The 18,274-nt window shown below is 50.7% G+C and overlaps 1 long non-coding RNA gene and 1 pseudogene across 1 annotated transcript; both read right to left on the bottom strand.

The window, feature by feature from the left end:
- Positions 1-115: 115 nt before the first annotated feature.
- Positions 116-2,318, bottom strand: LOC137308304 (uncharacterized). Its single transcript, XR_010959489.1, has 2 exons — positions 1,221-2,318; positions 116-1,156 (listed from the first exon to the last, which is right to left on the bottom strand). It is a non-coding gene; the product is annotated as an uncharacterized lncRNA (long non-coding RNA).
- A 2,282-nt stretch (positions 2,319-4,600) lies between these two features.
- Positions 4,601-18,274, bottom strand: part of LOC137308306 (zinc finger protein 229-like) — a 29,218-nt pseudogene continuing 15,544 nt past the window's right edge.

The raw sequence follows: 18,274 nt of genomic DNA, 5'->3' as shown, positions 1-18,274 counted from the left end.
ACCTCCCAGACTGGGGAAGAGCAGAGCTCGACATCTGTTTATCCAAACGTGTGAACAGAGCCATTTTTATCAGCTGAGGAATTTAGATGCAGTCCAGTAGCGAGGAAAGCCTGGGTTATTTAAAAAAATACAAACTTTAATAATTTAATCCTGAATCATTAATGAAGCTGAACTGGAGGCCTGAGCAATAAAACGAGCTGGAGCAACTCACCTGTGATAGCAGACTGGAAACACACCACACGGCATTCAGCTTATCATCTTCTTGGATCAGAGCTTTCAAAGAGTCTCCACTGTTGTTGTTGCCGTTTTTACAATAACCTCTGTGAGCAAACTTGGATTTTCAACTTTGACAAGGTTAAAAACAAGAGAAAGAAAGTGACTGAACAGTGCACCTGATATGGGTGTGGTGTTTTCATCCTGTGAGCAGATTGGAACGAGATCCAGTGACGATGAATTTGAGTAGGAGCGGGCAGCAGAGCGAGATTCCCCCATGAGATCATCGAGGGCAACTGGGCATTAGTAGCTGAATGAGCTTCATCCAGTTTTAAAAACCACTGGTCCCGAGCTGTACCCGAGCCCCAGTACACCACACATCCCCCACATTAAGGAATTGGACCCATTGGTCCCGAGCTCCACCTGAACCCCAGTACACCACACATCCCCCACATTAAGGAATTGGACCCATTGGTCCCGAGCTCTACCTGAACCCCAGTACACCACACATCCCCCACATTAAGGAATTGGACCCATTAGTCCCGAGCTCTACCTGAACCCCAGTACACCACACATCCCCCACATTAAGGAATTGGACCCATTAGTCCCGAGCTCTACCTGAACCCCAGTACACCACACATCCCCCACATTAAGGAATTGGACCCATTGGTCCCGAGCTCTACCTGAACCCCAGTACACCACACATCCCCCACATCAAGGAATTGGACCCATTGGTCCCCAGCTCTACCTGAACCCCAGTACACCACACACACCCCACATTAAGGAATTGGACCCATTGGTCCCGAGCTCTACCTGAACCCCAGTACACCACACATCCCCCACATTAAGGAATTGGACCCACTGGTCCCGAGCTGTACCCGAGCCCCAGTACACCACACATCCCCCACATTAAGGAATTGGACCCATTGGTCCCGAGCTCTACCTGAACCCCAGTACACCACACACCCCCACATTAAGGAATTGGACCCATTGGTCCCGAGCTGTACCTGAACCCCAGTACACCACACATCCCCCACATTAAGGAATTGGACCCACTGGTCCCGAGCTCTACCTGAACCCCAGTACACCACACATCCCCCACATTAAGGAATTGGACCCATTAGTCCCGAGCTGTACCCGAGCCGCAGTACACCACACATCTCCCACATTAAGGAATTGGACCCACTGGTCCCGAGCTCTACCTGAACCCCAGTACACCACACATCCCCCACATTAAGGAATTGGACCCATTGGTCCCGAGCTGTACCTGAACCCCAGTACACCACACATCCCCCACATTAAGGAATTGGACCCATTGGTCCCGAGCTGTACCTGAACCCCAGTACACCACACATCCCCCACATTAAGGAAGTGAAACTCAACCTGATCTTTTTTGACGGTATTTACACTGTATTTAAAATGTTTTCAAAGTAATGTTGATGTCTAATTTTAGTAAGAAATTGAAGTGAACTGGTTAAAGTTAACATGTATTCACTTCGTTGTAATTTAATGAAAATTCTAGCCAGAAGGTATTATTGATTTGGGTCCCTGGGGGAATTTATACTCCCAGGTCAGTTACAGCACGGGTTAGATACAGAATAAAGCTCCCTCTACACGGTCCCATCAAACACTCCCAGGGCAGGTACAGCACGGGTTAGATACAGAGTAAAGCTCCCTCTACACTGTCCCATCAAACACTCCCAGGGCAGGGACAGCATGGGTTGAGATTCTGGGTAAAACTCCCTCTACACTGTCCCATCAAACACTCCCAGGGCAGGGACAGCACGGGTTAGATACAGAGTAAAGCTCCCTCTACACTGTCCCATCAAACACTCCCGGGGCAGGTACAGCACGGGTTGGATATAGACTAAAGCTCTTCTACACCAGCCCATCAAACTCTCCGAGGGCAGGTGCGAAATGGTTTAGATCAGAGTAAAGCTCCCTTTACACTGTCCCATCAAACACTCCCGGGGAAGGTACTGCAGGGGTTAGATACAGAGTAAACTGCACTGTTCCAGCAAACACTCCCAGGGCAGTTAGACCCCAAACTTAACCACCAATCCTAACCACTGACCCCAATCCTAATAACCATCCCTAACCACTAACCCCAGTCCTAACCACCAGCCCAAACCACTAACCCCAATCCTAACCACCAGCCCAAACCACTAACCCCAATCCTAACCACCAGCCCAAACCACTAACCCCAATCCTAACCACCAGCCCAAACCACTAACCCCAATCCTAACCACCAGCCCAAACCACTAACCCCAATCCTAACCACCAGCCCAAACCACTAACCCCAATCCTAACCACCAGCCCAAACCACTAACCCCAATCCTAACCACCAGCCCAAACCACTAACCCCAATCCTAACCACCAGCCCAAACCACTAACCCCAATCCTAACCACCAGCCCAAACCACTAACCCCAATCCTAACCACTAGCCCAAACCACTAACCCCAATCCTAACCACTAGCCCAAACCACTAACCCCAATCCTAACCACTAGCCCAAACCACTAACCCCAATCCTAACCACAAGCCCAAACCACTAACCCCAATCCTAACCACCAGCCCAAACCACTAACCCCAATCCTAACCACCAGCCCAAACCACTAACCCCAATCCTAACCACTAGCCCAAACCACTAACCCCAATCCTAACCACTAGCCCCAGTCCTAACCACCAGGTCCAACCAATAACCTCAGTCCTAACAGCCAGCCCTAACCACTTACCCTAGTCCTAACCAAGAACCCCTAATGACCATTAACCCTAAATCATGCAGTCAATAGTTATTGTGATGTCACCGATGATGCGGGTTCACCGTGTTGTCAGTAGTCGTTGTGATGTCACCGATGATGCGGGTTCACCGTGTTGTCAGTAGTCGTTGTGATGTCACCGATGATGCGGGTTCACCGTGTTGTCAGTAGTCGTTGTGATGTCACCGATGATGCGGGTTCACCGTGTTGTCAGTAGTCGTTGTGATGTCACCGATGATGCGGGTCATGTGCTGTGAACACTGTCCAGGCAATTTAATTTGTTTTCAGTAATTTTTCCTCTCCCTTTATTTTTATCAGTCATTTTGTTCTGATGTTCTATAACTGTACGTGTTCCCTGACCATTTCTTTTACCCTTATCCCTTACCTTGGTCTGACCTTTACTCTCATTTCCTATTTCTCTTTTTTCTTCAGAGTTATGTTCTTTCCCCAGATCCCTCCCCTTTATTAGTTTAAAGTCCTATCGACAGCCCGATTTATCCCAGTCGTTAATCAATCCTGTAGGGAAATCAGGACAAACTGCTTTCCCCAAAAGTACATGGAACGCACTACCACAAGGAGTAGTTGAGGCAAATAGCATCGATGCATTTAAGGAGAAGCTGGATAAACACGTGGGGGAGAAAGGAATAGAAGGATATTCTGATGGGGTTCAGTGAAGTCGGGAGGGGAGAGGTCACTTCATTGCGGGGATCCTGGGCTTTATCAATAAAGGCACAGAGTACAAAAGCAAGCAAATTATGCTAAACCTTTATAAAACACTGGTGGGGCCTGAGCTGGAGTATTGTGATCAATTCTGGACAACACACTTTAGGAAGGCCACAGACAGGGTGAAGAGATTTACCAGAATGGTACCAGGGATGAGGGACCTCAGTTATGTGGAGAGACTGGAGAAGCTGGGATTGTTCTCCTTAGAACAGAGAAGGTTAAGGGGAGATTTGCTGGAGGTGTTCAAAATCATGAATGGATTTGACAGAGTAAATAAGGAGAAACTGTTTCCAGTGGCAGAAAGGTCGGTAACCAGAGGACACAGATTTAAGGTGATCGGCAAAAGAGCCAGAGGCAACATGAGGAAACATTTTTTTACACAATCAATTGTAATGATCTGGAACGCACTGCCTGAAAGGACGGTGGAAACAGATTCAATAGTAATTTTCAAAACGGAATTGGATAAATACTTGAAGGGAAAAAATTTACAGGCCTATGGAGAAAGAGCAGGGGAATGGGACTAATTGGACAGCTCTTTCAAAGAGCCAGGACAGGAACGATGGGCTGAATGGCCTCCTCCTGTGCTGTACCTATAATAATACTACAATACTAGACTGGAGACTTAAACCTGCCGTTTCACTTCCAGTCAGGAACAGATCACAGTTTTACACCAATCTCTGATTTGACAGCATGTTTCCAGCACTCACTGTTGTTCTTCCTGACTCTAAACTCCGCTGTAAAGGAGTCTTCTGTGCCGTTTGCCCCTCTCAGTGTGGCCCTGACGGACTGTGTCCAGGCTGAAGTTCTGTTCCCACCGGACGATCCTCCCCCCAGATTGTCTTTTCTGAGCTCCAGTCAGGTGATGCTAAACACTCAGGTGGGAAAGACCAAAATCTACAACAAAGTGTTCAAAACAAAGTTGATTTATTCAACATATATCCAGAATATTAATAACCCCAATAACTGGGCTGGAGTTTAACATCAGCAGAAACAAACCCCGACTGTCAGAATGAACATGATTCACTCCTGGATGTGATTTACAGCAGCAATTACAACAGAATCCAACCCCTGCAGTCACAGGTGAATTCTCTGGTGTGTCAGCAGGTTGGATGAACGAGTGAATCCCTTCCCACACTCAGTGCAGGTGAACGGTCTCTCCCCAGTGTGAGTACGTTGGTGACTCAGCAGGTCATTTCTGCTTTTAAAGCTCTTGTCACAGTCAGAACATTTAAAAGGTCTCAAGTCAGAGTGAACTCGCTGGTGCTTCAGCTGAGTGGATAACTGAGTGAATCTTTTCCCACACACAGAGCAGGTGAATGGCCTCTCCCCAGTGTGAACTCGCTGGTGCGTCAGCAGGTGGGATAAAACAGTGAATCCCGTCCCACACACGGAGCAGGTGAACGGTCTCTCCCCAGTGTGACTGCGTCGATGAGTTTCCAGATGGGACGGGTAATTGAATCCCTTCCCGCAGTCCCCACATTTCCACGGTTTCTCCGTGGTCCGGGTGTCTTTGTGTCTCTCCAGGTTGGACGATCAGTTGAAGCCTCGTCTACACACACAACACGTGGACGGTTTCTCCCCGCTGTGAATGGTGCGATGTTTTTTCAGGCTGTGTAACTGGTTAAAGCTCTTTCCACAGTCAGTGCACTGGAACACTCTCACTCGGGGGGTGTCTTGGTCTTTCCCAGTCACACTGATGTTTGAAATCTTTTCCCACAGACAGAACAGACAAACATTTCTCCTTCAATAATCAAAGGCCGATGATATTCAGGTCCTGATGAATCGAGTGACTCTGTCAGATCTTGAGGTGATGTTTGGTTTGAGTTTCCCGTCTGCCAATTCTCCCCGTCGAATACCCTGTAAAAGGAGTTTACAAAAGTTCATCGCTGCAAATACAGGATAGAAATTCAGAACAGACAATTCTAGTTTCGAGAGAACATTCTCTCCTGTCTTGTTCCCCCAAAGCTGGAAATCCCCGTTCCACTCACCCTCTCTCCCCCTCCCTGTAAATCCCCGTCCCACTCACCGTCCCTCCCCCTCCCTGTAAATCCCCGTCCCACACACTCCCACCTCCCTGTAAATCCCCGTCCCACTCACCGTCCCTCCCCCTCCCTGTAAATCCCCGTCCCACTCCCCCTCCCTCCCCCACCCTGTAAATCCCCGTCCCACTCACCGTCCCTCCCCCTCCCTGTAAATCCCCGTCCCACTCACCCTCCCTCCCCCTCCCTGTAAATCCCCGTCCCACTCACCCTCCCCCTCCCACTCACCCTCCCTGTAAATCCCCGTCCCACTCACCGTCCCTCCCCCTCCCTGTAAATCCCCGTCCCACTCACCCTCCCTCCCCCTCCCTGTAAATCCCCGTCCCACTCACCCTCCCCCTCCCACTCACCCTCCCTGTAAATCCCCGTCCCACTCACCGTCCCTCCCCCTCCCTGTAAATCCCCGTCCCACTCACCCTCCCTCCCCCACCCTGTAAATCCCCGTCCCACTCACCCTCCCTCCCCCACCCTGTAAATCCCCGTCCCACTCACCCTCCCTCCCCCTCCCACTCACCCTCCCTGTAAATCCCCGTCCCACGCACTCTCGCTCCTCCCTGCTCTGAAATCCAAACCCATCGCACCATCTCCAACATTTCTTTCCCAGTTTTCTCTCTCCCTCTCCTCGGGTTGGGTTCAGTTCGACACCCACTGTGGGCAGAGAGAGAATAAAATCCATGAGTCGAGGATTTTCACTCCCGCCCACTGGGACCCTGAAGCCCCGCCCACTGGGACCCTGAAGCCCCGCCCACTCTTTGTTCCCAGTCACTGGGACCCTGAAGCCCCGCCCACTCTTTGTTCCCAGTCACTGGGACCCTGAAGCCCCGCCCACTCTTTGTCCCCAGTCACTGGGACCCTGAAGCCCCGCCCACTCTTTGTTCCCAGTCACTGGGACCCTGAAGCCCCGCCCACTCTTTGTCCCCAGTCACTGGGACCCTGAAGCCCCGCCCACTCTTTGTCCCCAGTCACTGGGACCCTGAAGCCCCGCCCACTCTTTGTTCCCGGTCACTGGGACCATGAAGCCCCGCCCACTTTTTGTTCCCGGTCACTGGGACCATGAAGCCCCGCCCACTGGGACCCTGAAGCCCCGCCCACTCTTTGTTCAGTCACTGGGACCCTGAAACCCCGCCCACTCTTTGTTCAGTCACTGGGACCCTGAAACCCCGCCCACTCTTTGTTCCCGGTCACTGGGACCCTGAAACCCCGCCCACTCTTTGTTCCCGGTCCCTGAAACCCCGCCCACTCTTTGTTCCCAGTCACTGGGACCCTGAAACCCCGCCCACTCTTTGTACCCGGTCCCTGAAGCCCCGCCCACTCTTTGTTCCCAGTCACTGGGACCCTGAAGCCCCGCCCACTCTTTGTTCCCGGTCACTGGGACCCTGAAGCCCCGCCCACTCTTTGTTCCCAGTCACTGGGACCCTGAAGCCCCGCCCACTCTTTGTTCACAGTCACTGGGACCCTGAAGCCCCGCCCACTCTTTGTTCACAGTCACTGGGACCCTGAAGCCCCGCCCACTCTCTGTTCCCGGTCACTGGGACCCTGAAGCCCCGCCCACTCTTTGTTCCAGGTCACTGGGACCCTGAAGCCCCGCCCACTCTTTGTTCCAGGTCACTGGGACCCTGAAGCCCCGCCCACTCTTTGTTCCAGGTCACTGGGACCCTGAAGCCCCGCCCACTCTTTGTTCCCAGTCACTGGGACACTGAAGCCCTGCCCATTGGGACCCTGAAGCCCCGCCCACTCCTTGTTCCAGGTCAATGGGACCCTGAAGCCCCGCCCACTCTTTGTTCCAGGTCACTGGGACCCTGAAGCCCCGCCCACACTTTGTTCCAGGTCACTGGGACCCTGAAGCCCCGCCCACTCTTTGTTCCAGGTCACTGGGACCCTGAAGCCCCGCCCACTCTTTGTTCCAGGTCACTGGGACCCTGAAGCCCCGCCCACTCTTTGTTCCCAGTCACTGGGACCCTGAAGCCCCGCCCATTGGGACCCTGAAGCCCCGCCCACTCTTTGTCCCCAGTCACTGGGACCCTGAAGCCCCGCCCACTCTTTGTCCCCAGTCACTGGGACCCTGAAGCCCCGCCCACTCTTTGTCCCCAGTCACTGGGACCCTGAAGCCCCGCCCACTCTTTGTCCCCAGTCACTGGGACCCTGAAGCCCCGCCCACTCTTTGTCCCCAGTCACTGGGACCCTGAAGCCCCGCCCACTCTTTGTCCCCAGTCACTGGGACCCTGAAGCCCCGCCCACTCTTTGTCCCCAGTCACTGGGACCCTGAAGCCCCGCCCACTCTTTGTCCCCAGTCACTGGGACCATGAAGCCCCGCCCACTCTTTGTCCCCAGTCACTGGGACCATGAAGCCCCGCCCACTCTTTGTCCCCGGTCACTGGGACCCTGAAGCCCCGCCCACTCTTTGTTCACAGTCACTGGGACCCTGAAGCCCCGCCCACTCTCTGTTCCCGGTCACTGGGACCCTGAAGCCCCGCCCACTCTTTGTTCCAGGTCACTGGGACCCTGAAGCCCCGCCCACTCTTTGTTCCAGGTCACTGGGACCCTGAAGCCCCGCCCACTCTTTGTTCCAGGTCACTGGGACCCTGAAGCCCCGCCCACTCTTTGTTCCCAGTCACTGGGACCCTGAAGCCCCGCCCATTGGGACCCTGAAGCCCCGCCCACTCCTTGTTCCAGGTCAATGGGACCCTGAAGCCCCGCCCACTCTTTGTTCCAGGTCACTGGGACCCTGAAGCCCCGCCCTCTCTTTGTTCCAGGTCACTGGGACCCTGAAGCCCCGCCCACTCTGTTCCAGGTCACTGGGACCCTGAAGCCCCGCCCACTCTTTGTTCCCAGTCACTGGGACCCTGAAGCCCCGCTCATTGGGACCCTGAAGCCCCGCCCACTCTTTGTCCCCAGTCACTGGGACCCTGAAGCCCCGCCCACTCTTTGTCCCCAGTCACTGGGACCCTGAAGCCCCGCCCACTCTTTGTCCCCAGTCACTGGGACCCTGAAGCCCCGCCCACTCTTTGTCCCCAGTCACTGGGACCCTGAAGCCCCGCCCACTCTTTGTCCCCAGTCACTGGGACCCTGAAGCCCCGCCCACTCTTTGTCCCCAGTCACTGGGACCCTGAAGCCCCGCCCACTCTTTGTCCCCAGTCACTGAGACCCTGAAGCCCCGCCCACTCTTTGTCCCCAGTCACTTGGACCATGAAGCCCCGCCCACTCTTTGTCCCCAGTCACTTGGACCATGAAGCCCCGCCCACTCTTTGTCCCCAGTCACTGGGACCATGAAGCCCCGCCCACTCTTTGTCCCCGGTCACTGGGACCCTGAAGCCCCGCCCACTGGGACCCTGAAGCCCCGCCCACTGGGACCCTGAAGCCCCGCCCACTGGGACCCTGAAGCCCCGCCCACTGGGACCCTGAAGCCCCGCCCACTGGGACCCTGAAGCCCCGCCCACTGGGACCCTGAAGCCCCGCCCACTGGGACCCTGAAGCCCCGCCCACTGGGACCCTGAAGCCCCGCCCACTGGGACCCTGAAGCCCCGCCCACTCTTTGTTCAGTCACTGGGACCCTGAAACCCCGCCCACTCTTTGTTCCCGGTCACTGGGACCCTGAAACCCCGCCCACTCTTTGTTCCAGGTCACTGGGACCCTGAAACCCCGCCCACTCTTTGTTCCCGGTCCCTGAAACCCTGCCCACTCTTTGTTCCCAGTCACTGGGACCCTGAAACCCCGCCCACTCTTTGTTCCCAGTCAATGGGACCCTGAAGCTCCGCCCACTCTTTGTTCCCGGTCCCTGAAGCCCCGCCCACTCTTTGTTCCCAGTCACTGGGACCCTGAAGCCCCGCCCACTCTTTGTTCCCAGTCACTGGGACCCTGAAGCCCCGCCCACTCTTTGTTCCCAGTCACTGGGACCCTGAAGCCCCGCCCACTCTTTGTTCACAGTCACTGGGACCCTGAAGCCCCGCCCACTCTTTGTTCACAGTCACTGGGACCCTGCAGCCCCGCCCACTCTCTGTTCCCGGTCACTGGGACCCTGAAGCCCCGCCCACTCTTTGTTCCAGGTCACTGGGACCCTGAAGCCCCGCCCACTCTTTGTTCCAGGTCACTGGGACCCTGAAGCCCCGCCCACTCTTTGTTCCAGGTCACTGGGACCCTGAAGCCCCGCCCACTCTTTGTTCCAGGTCACTGGGACCCTGAAGCCCCGCCCACTCTTTGTTCCAGGTCACTGGGACCCTGAAGCCCCGCCCACTCTTTGTTCCTGGTCACTGGGACCCTGAAGCCCCGCCCACTCTTTGTCCCCAGTCACTGGGACCCTGAAGCCCCGCCCACTCTTTGTTCACAGTCACTGGGACCCTGAAGCCCCGCCCACTCTGTCCCCAGTCACTGGGACCCTGAAGCCCCGCCCACTCTTTGTCCCCAGTCACTGGGACCCTGAAGCCCCGCCCACTCTGTCCCCAGTCACTGGGACCCTGAAGCCCCGCCCACTCTTTGTCCCCAGTCACTGGGACCCTGAAGCCCCGCCCACTCTTTGTCCCCAGTCACTGGGACCCTGAAGCCCCACCCACTCTTTGTTCACAGTCACTGGGACCCTGAAGCCCCGCCCACTCTTTGTTCACAGTCACTGGGACCCTGAAGCCCCGCCCACTCTGTCCCCAGTCACTGGGACCCTGAAGCCCCGCCCACTCTTTGTCCCCAGTCACTGGGACCCTGAAGCCCCGCCCACTCTTTGTCCCCAGTCACTGGGACCCTGAAGCCCCGCCCACTCTTTGTTCCAGGTCACTGGGACCCTGAAGCCCCACCCACTCTTTGTTCCAGGTCACTGGGACCCTGAAGCCCCGCCCACTCTGTTCCTGTAACAAGATGGCCCCGCATGCGCTGTGACCTCTCCCTGACCCGCTAGTAAGATGGCGGCCAGTTACCGTGCTCACTCCGCTGACCGGACCAGTCATCGAGGTACAAACATGGTGCCTGAGGGCTCTCATTCGGGGCCTCAGGCTTACAGCGGGTGTTTAGTGATCATTCCTGAGCACCCCCTCCCCGACAGGTCCGATTCCTCCCCTGTGCCCACCGTCTCCTCCGAGACCCGCCCGTTCCGCCTCTCACTCTCGCCACTGTTCGCACTGCGCATGCTCAGGAAACTGCCCGTCCTGCGGCTGCGCACTCGGCTGCTGCGGTCCGCGCGGGGAGTTCTGGGTAAAGGACCCGCCATTGACCGCCCGGACCGGAGCGGAGAAATAATCAATCAGTCAATGAATCAATCAATCAATCAATCAATCAATCAATCAATCAATCAATCAATGATATGGATACCCGGGCCCGGGCCCTCCGCACCTGAGGCCCGGCCCGCCTCGATTGGTTTAATTGCTCAATGTTTTCTAACTCGAGTTCAGGCCTGTCATTCTGAGGGACACCCGCGAGGCCGCGTTTGTTCCCTGTCCTATCGGAGAGGCTGTTGAAGTGTTTAAAAAGTTGGCAACAAGTTTTTGTTAAAGTGGAAAGTTATGATAAACGCCACGAGCGATGTCAGCTGGTGCACTCTGTCTGCAATATGTCCCATCCAGAAGATCACCAAGGTCAGGCCTTGTGGAGTGAAGGGTCAGGAAGCAGAATGGATGGAAAGATCAGAGGACAGGAGTCAAGGGACATTTCTGGTACGGGGAGAAAGTGAGAAGTGATGTCCTGCAGGGGTCCGTGCTGGGACCACTGTTGTTCACCATGATTTGGACTCAGAAATTGGAGGTACGTTGGTGCAATTTGCGGATGACACTAAATTCGGTGGGAAACTAATAATGTGGAGATCGGCACCAAAATACAGGAACACAAACAGACTTTCAGACTGGGCAGATGAAATTCAATATAGTGAAATGTGAGGTGGTTCATTTTGGTCGGAGGATTAAGGAGGCCACTTATTCCTCAGAAGGTAAGAAACTAAATGGAGCATATGAAATAGGAGCAGGAGTAGGGCATCGGCCCCTCGAGCCTGCTCCACCATTCAATCAGATCATGGCTGATCTTCTACCTCAACTCCACTTTCCCGCCCAATCCCCATATCTCTTGATTCCCCAAGAGTCCAAAAATCTATTTATCTCAGTCTTGAATATATTCAACAACTCAACATCCACAGCCCTCTGGGGTGGAGAATTCCAAAAATTCACAACCCTCTGAGTGAAGAAATTTCTTCTTATCTCTGTCCTAAATGTCCGACCCCTTGTCCTGAGACTATGACCCCTAGTTCTAGACTCTCCAGCCAGGGGAAACAGCCTCTCAGCATCTACCCAGGCAAGCACTCTCAAAATCTCATGTTTCAATGTTGCCTCTCATTCTTCTAAACTCCAGAGAGTATAGGCCCATTTTACTCAATCTCTCCTCATAGGACAACCCTCTCATCCCAGGAATCAATCTAGTGAACCTTCATTACACCACCTCTAAGGCAAGTATATCCTTCCTTAGGTAAGGAGAGCAAAACTGTACACAGTACTCCAGGTGAGGTCTCACCAAAGCTCTGTACAATTGCAGCAAGACTTCCTTACTCTTGTACTCCAACCCCCTTGCAATAAAGGCCAACATACCATTTGCCTTCCTAATTGCTTGCTGTACCTGCATGTTAACTTTCTGTGTTTCCTGTACAAGGACACCCAAATCCCATTCTGGGTAAACTCACCCTTGTTGAAAGCTCGAATTGGTGAACAGAAATTTATTTTTTGTCATCCCATCGAGATTGATGGGCAATAAACAATACAGAAAGCCCAGTGACGGGGCCCTCTGCCGTGGTGCTAAGTAAACTTGCCGCCACTTTTCCGTTACCAACTCGCACCTCAGGCCCGCCCTGCCCAGTCTCGTTTAATTGCTAAATGTTTTCTAACTCGAATTCAGACCTGTCGTTCTCAGGGAAACTTACGAGGTCTCATTTTTTCTGTGACCTACCCGAAAGTCAGTTAATGGCTTAAATAAACTGGCAACAAGATTTTTAAAAGGTAGAAAGAGATGAAAAATACCACTAGTGATACCCCAAAACACATGGGACCACTTACACTGTGACACCAAATCCAGGGAACTGTTACACTGTGACACCAAATCCAGGGACCACTTACATGATGACATCCTTGTGAATCCTTTTTGCACCTTCCCCAGTGCCTCTATATCCTTTTTATAATATGGAAACCAGAACAGGTCAGAGTACTCCAAGTGTGATCTAACCAAGGTTCAGTACAAGTTTAACATAACTTCTCTTCTTTTCAATTCTATCCCTCCAGAAATGAACCCCAGTGCATGGTTTGATTTTTAACCTGTTTTTTTTATTATTCGTTCATGGGATGTGGGCGTCGCTGACGAGGCCGGCATTTATTGCCCATCCCTAATTGCCCTTGAGAAGGTGGTGGTGAGCCAGTACTTTTAGTGATTTGTGTATCTGGACCCCCAGATCCCTCTGCTCCTCTACCCCATGTAGACTCTTATTATCCAAGCAGTATGTTGCCCCCTTATCCTTCCGACCAAAATGCACCACCTCACACTTACCTATATTGAAATTCATTTGCCAATTACACACCCATTCTGCAAGATTATTAATGTCTTCCTGTCACAGTCTTCCTCAGGATTAACTACACCCCCCAATTTAGCATCGTCCATAAATTTTGAAATTGTACTTTTGATTCCAGAGTCCAAATCATTTCTGTACATTGTGAACATCAGTGGTCCCAGCACCAATCCCTGTGGAACACCACTTCCCACCTTTTGCCAGTCTGAGTAACTACCCTTAACCCCAACTCTCTGTTTTAGAACAGTGATCAAGAGAATCTTCTTTACACAGGGAGTTGTGAGACAGTTGAAATTCACTTCCAGGGTTAATGTTCTGTAGTTCCAAGTGGTCCCCATGTTTTTATCCAAGACATTGCTCAGCCCAGTCATTTGTTCCAAATGTTGATGCAATGATTCAAGCTAAGAGGTACCATCTCTGGACCCTCTGTAAATATCAGTACCGTCTCTGGATCCCCTGTAAATATCAGTACCGTCTCTGGATCCCCTGTAAATATCAGTACCGTCTCTGGATCCCCTGTAAATATCAGTACCGTCTCTGGATCCCCTGTAAATATCAGTACCGTCTCTGGATCCCCTGTAAATATCAGTACCGTCTCTGGATCCCCTGTAAATATCAGTACCGTCTCTGGATCCCCTGTAAATATCAGTACCGTCTCTGGATCCCCTGTAAATATCAGTACCGTCTCTGGATCCCCTGTAAATATCAGTACCGTCTCTGGATCCCCTGTAAATATCAGTACCGTCTCTGGATCCCCTGTAAATATCAGTACCGTCTCTGGATCCCCTGTAAATATCAGTACCGTCTCTGGATCCCCTGTAAATATCAGTACCGTCTCTGGATCCCCTGTAAATATCAGTACCGTCTCTGGATCCCCTGTAAATATCAGTACCGTCTCTGGATCCCCTGTAAATATCAGTACCGTCTCTGGATCCCCTGTAAATATCAGTACCGTCTCTGGATCCCCTGTAAATATCAGTACCGTCTCTGGATCCCCTGTAAATATCAGTACCGTCTCTGGATGCCCTTTGATTATTAGTCTGAATCATCTGCAAATATTAATACCATCCCTGTAAATATTTATAGCATCTCTGGTTCCCCTTGTAAATATTAATATCGTCATGGTTCTCCTATAAATAGCAGTACTGTCTCTGAGCCCCTTGTAAATAATAGTACCGTCTCTGGATCACATGTAAATATTAGTACCGTTTCTGGACATCCTGTAAATTTTAGAAAACGCCTCTTGTTCCCCTGTAAACATTTGTACCATTTCTGGATCCCACTGTTGATATTAATGCCATCTAGGATCTCCAGTACCTATTAGTACCGTCTCTGGGCCCCCTGTAAATATTAGTACTGTCTCTGGATCCACTGTAAATATTAGTACCGTCTCTGGATCCACTGTAAATATTAGTACCATCTCTGGATCCACTGTAAATATTAGTACCGTCTCTGGATCCACTGTAAATATTAGTACCGTCTCTGGATCCACTGTAAATATTAGTGCAATCTCTGGATCCACTAAGTATAACACCGTCACTGGACTCCCTGTAAATATTAGTACCTTCTCTGAAACCTTGTGAATATTAATTCTGTGCTTGGTTCTCATTTAAATATTCGTACCATCTCTGGATCCCCTGTAAATATTAGCACCATCTCTGGAGCCTCTGTGTATAACAACGCCTTTGGATACTGTGTAAATATTAATAAAGTCTCTGGATAACCTGTAAATATCAGCAATGTCTCTAGATCCGCTGTAAATATTTGTACCACCTCTGGAAAACCCTTTAAATGTTATCACCGTTTCTGGACTCCCTGACAATATTAGTACAGTCTCTGGATCCCTTGTCAATATTACTACCGTCTCTGAATTGCCTGTAAAATTTAGCGACCTCTCTGGATCCACTTTAAATTTTAGTACAGCCTCTGGATCCCCTGTGAATATTAGCACCATCTCTGGATTCCCCCTATTAATTTTAGTATCCTCTCTGGATCCACTGTAAATACAAGACTGTCTCTGGATCGCCTGTGAATATTAGTACCGTCTCTTTATCCAGTGTAAATATTAGTGCCGTCTTAGGATCCCCTATAAATATTAGTACCGTCCCTGGATCACCTGTAAATATCATTACCACCTCTGGATACTGTGTAAATATTAGCGACATCTCTGGATTCCCCTATTAAATTTTAGTGCCATCTCTGGATCCACTGTAAATATTAATACTGTCTCTGGATCACCTGTGAATATTAGTACCGTCTCTGGCTCCCCTGTAAGTAGAACACCGTCTCTGGATCCTGTGTAAATATTAGTAATGCCTCTGGTCTGCCTGTAAATGATGGTACATTCTCTGGATCCCCTGTACATATTAATACAGTCCCTGGACCCATGTAAATATTTGTACGACCTCTGGAATACCCATTAAATGTTATCACCGTCTCTGGACCCCCCCCCCTGTAAATATTAGTACGTTTTCTGGATCCCTGGTAAATAATAGTATCATCTCTGGACTGCCTGTAAATTTCCGTACCGTATTAAGAACGTCTGGAAACATCAGTAACATCTCTGGATTCCCTGTTAATATTAGTACTGTTTCTGGATCCCCTGTAAATGTTAGCACCGTCTCCGGATCCCACTGTAAATTTTAGTGCTGCCCCTGGATCCACTGTAAATATTAATACTGTCTCTGGATCCTCTGTATATATTAGTACTGTCTCTGGATTCCCTATAAATAGTAGTACTGTCTCTGGCTCCCTGTAAGTAGATCACCATCTCTGTATCCACTGTAAATATTAGTACCATCTCCAGATCCCAATTAAATATTAGTACCGTCTCTGGACCCTCTGTAAATATTAGTACCGTCTCTGGACACTCTGTAAATATTAGTACCGTCTCTGGACACTCTGTAAATATTAGTACCGTCTCTGGACCCTCTGTAAATATTAGTACCGTCTCTGGACCCTCTGTAAATATTAGTACCGTCTCTGGACACTCTGTAAATATTAGTACCGTCTCTGGACCCTCTGTAAATATTAGTACCGTCTCTGGACCCTCTGTAAATATTAGTACCGTCTCTGGACCATCTGTAAATATTAGTACTGTCTCTGGACTCTCTGTAAATATTAGTACCGTCTCTGGACCCTCTGTAAATATTAGTACCGTCTCTGGACCATCTGTAAATATTAGTACCGTCTCTGGACCATCTGTAAATATTAGTACCGTCTCTGGACCATCTGTAAATATTAGTACCGTCTCTGGACCCTCTGTAAATATTAGTACCGTCTCTGGACCCTCTGTAAATATTAGTACCGTCTCTGGACCATCTGTAAATATTAGTACCGTCTCTGGACCCTCTGTAAATATTAGTACCGTCTCTGGATCCTCTGTAAAGATTAGTACCGTCTCTGGATCCTCTGTAAAGATTAGTACCGTCTCTGGATCCTCTGTAAAGATTAGTACCGTCTCTGGATCCTCTAAAGATTAGTACCGTCTCTGGATCCTCTGTAAAGATTAGTACCGTCTCTGGATCCTCTGTAAAGATTACGGAGGCAGAAAGGAAATGGGTGACTGCCAGGACTAGGCAGGTAGAGCAGGAGTCCCTTGGGGCCATCTCCCTCTCAAACAGATATTCTGCTTTGGATATTGTTGGGGGAGATGGCTTATCAGGGGAAAGCAGCAAGAGCCAAGTTCGTAGCACCACGGGTGGCTCTGCTGCACAGGAGGGGAGGAAGAAGAGTGGCAGGGCTATAGTGATAGGGGATTCAATTGTAAGGGGAACAGATAGGCGTTTCTGCGGCCTCAAATGTGACTCCAGGATGGTATGTTGCCTCCCTGGTGCTAGGGTCAAGGATGTCACGGAGCAGCTGCAGGGCATTCTAGAAGGGGAGGGTGAACACCCAGTAGTCGTGGTCCATATTGGTGCCAACGACATAGGTTTAAAAAAAGGGATGAGGTCCTGCAAGGTAAATTTACGAAGTTAGGACATAAATTAAAAAGCAGGACCTCAAAGGTAGTGATCTCAGGATTACGACCAGAGACGGTACTAATATTTACAGAGGATCCAGAGACGGTACTAATGTTTGCTAGTGCTGTTGGGGAAGGTTTAAACTAGAATGGCAGGGGGATGGGAACCTGAGCAGGGATACAGAGGAGGGGGAAACAAGAATAGAAACAAAAGACGGAAAGGGAAGATGCAATAGTGGAAGGCAGAGAAAACAAGGGCGAAAAACAAATCGGGCCATAGTGCAAAATAAAACTAAGATGACTAGCAATCTTAAAAAGACAAGTCTAAAGGCATTGTGTCTAGATGCGCGGAGCATTCACAATAAGGTCGATGAATTAACAGCGCAGATAGATATTAACGGTTATGATATAGTTGTGATTACGGAGACATGACTGCAGGGTGACCAAGGATGGGAACTGAACATCCAGGGGTATTCAATATTTAGGAAGGACAGGCAAAAAGGGAAAGGAGGTGGGGTAGCGTTGTTAGTAAAGGTGGAAATCAATGCAATAGTGAGGAAGGATATTGGCTCGGAAAATCACGATGTGGAATCTGTGTGGGTGGAGCTAAGAAACACCAAGGGGCAGAAAACGTTGGTGGGGGTGTCTATAGGCCCCCAAACAGTAGTGGAGATATAGGGGAGGGCATTAAACAGGAAATTAGAGACGCATGCAAGAAGGGTACAACTATAATCATGGGTGACTTTAATATACATATAGATTGGTCAAACCAAATTAGCAATAACACTGTGGGGGAGGAATTCCTGGAGCGTGTACGTGATGGTTTTCTAGACCAATACATTGAGGAACCAACGAGAGAACAGGCGATCCTAGACTGGGTATTGTGCAATGAGAAAGGATTAATTAACAATCTTGTTGTGCGGGGTCCCTTAGGGAAGAGCGACCATAACATGATAGAATTGCTCATTAAGATGGAGAGTGAAGTCATTGAATCCGAAACTAGGGTCCTGAATCTAAATAAAGGAAATTATGAAAGTATGAGGTGTGAGTTGGCGATGATAGATT

The sequence above is a fragment of the Heptranchias perlo genome, unplaced genomic scaffold (genome assembly GCF_035084215.1).
Source record: "Heptranchias perlo isolate sHepPer1 unplaced genomic scaffold, sHepPer1.hap1 HAP1_SCAFFOLD_128, whole genome shotgun sequence".
In the NCBI taxonomy this organism is placed as follows: Eukaryota; Metazoa; Chordata; class Chondrichthyes; order Hexanchiformes; family Hexanchidae; genus Heptranchias; species Heptranchias perlo.
Note: the sequence above shows the minus strand (reverse complement) of the source record. Positions and strands in the feature narration are given on the sequence as shown.